The sequence below is a fragment of the Amphimedon queenslandica genome, unplaced genomic scaffold (assembly GCF_000090795.2).
Source record: "Amphimedon queenslandica unplaced genomic scaffold, v1.1 AMPQUscaffold_12064, whole genome shotgun sequence".
In the NCBI taxonomy this organism is placed as follows: domain Eukaryota; kingdom Metazoa; phylum Porifera; class Demospongiae; order Haplosclerida; family Niphatidae; genus Amphimedon; species Amphimedon queenslandica.
This window is the reverse complement of record NW_003547697.1, coordinates 1-1,780: the sequence shown is the minus strand read 5'-3', so window position 1 is coordinate 1,780 and position 1,780 is coordinate 1.

Sequence of the window (1,780 nt, the reverse complement as noted above, 5' to 3'; positions counted from 1 at the left end):
CTATTGTATATTATAGTTTAAAGCACAAGTGTCTTGTTTTGCTGAATATGTTGGGAGTACAGACTGCTGTACACAGACACACATACTTAATCCACTATGAATATTGGGAATGTACACACACTACACAGTACACACACTCTCATTATGTTTAGCACCAACTAGGTATAACCCAAATCTCTCATTTCTGGCTGGTTCCCGATAGTTACAGCAGGCAGAGTGGGGCTGGGGCCCGTTTGAAACCCCACCTCCAGTTCTCAAGGCTGGACTGCCTTGCTTATGAGTTGCCATAAGAGACATGATAATTATAGCTGTTCTCTCTCTCTCTCTCACTGTAGCATTACAACGTAAAGTATTATTGGTTAAGAGATATAAGGAGCTGAAGGAGTCAGGACAATTAGAAAGAGTGTTGAGAAAAACATGTCCAGAAATTGCAATGGGACTTCCGGTCGCGTTAATTTAATAATATTCATTGGAATTACCATAGCAACGGCAGTTCAGCAATGGTGGATTGATAGGAAGCTTCACTACAAAGCTTGCTAACGTCTTTCTGGTACATGGATGGGACTTCACTAGATACTTGAGGCTTCTAGAATGCTACTTAATGCAATTGGTTATGGTAGTTTTCTCATATTCTTTTGTTAAAGTGGCAAGCGTGGTGAAAGAACAGGCCGGCTCTTCTCAACAAACGGCCGTCTTACTTCAAAAAGGTCTAGAGACACTATTTGCTTGTATATATAAGATGTTAAGCACTCTTTCTTTCACTTTATTATTCCTAAGAGAAGAGGAAAGCACTTGTGACTTGTTGACTCTTGCTGCTGTACCCGTCATCATTGAAATGGCTAAAATTACTTCACCTTCAGGAGACAAATGTTCCAAACAAAGTTTTGAATTTCTTTATCTTTTTTGCATCATTGGGTAGTAAGAATTTTGTACTTTCACAAAATAAGTGAGCAAATTGTCAAAAATTGTTTGAAATTTAGATATAACCATTCAAAAAGTAAAAAAATTATCATACATACATAAAGGAATGACAAGATGGCGGCACTGACTGCCTCATCTTCAATTGGTAAATGTTCCACACAAAGTTACTCCAAATGCTGTAATATTTAGCAGGAACACAGGTAGATGGATGAAGAACAGCTACTGAAGTGCGCAAATTGATGATTCTTATTGTAAAGAAAGATATAGCCTAGTAAATGGAAATGTCCATTCCTGCCCTGTATAAAGTTAATCAGTGGTATACGGAGATAATTGCTCAGTATACTACTCCGTGTCCACTCATTTCTGGACATGCCAACTTTCTGACCTTCATTTATCATAAAATGACTCCACAGGATGCAAAAAGTTCCTATGTAGCTATTAGAAACAATACCTGTCCAACGGAGCACTCACAGGATTATATTTTACATTTTAATGATGAATTTTAAAATCCGCCATAAGGTACCTTTTGTCAATTATGGTCACATATGAAGATTGAGGTTGATTTTTCAAGATGGCGGCCGTTTTTATGATTTTCAAACACTCATAACTCTTTTATCTTACGTTTTACAGCCTTATAAATGGCTTAGATGAGCTCTCCTTCACTGAGCAATTCACCTGGTACCTTTAAAGTGAACTGTACTGTAGCGGAAGCATTTCTGGAGAATAAGCCCAAATTCAAATTTCTGCAAAATTCTTCAGACTTTTTCTTCTTTCTTTCATCTTCTTCTATCTCCCCTCTAATCTTTTAAGCCAGTGAAGTGCTCGAGTTGGCTTTTACATCATTCCTCTGGGCTTGGGT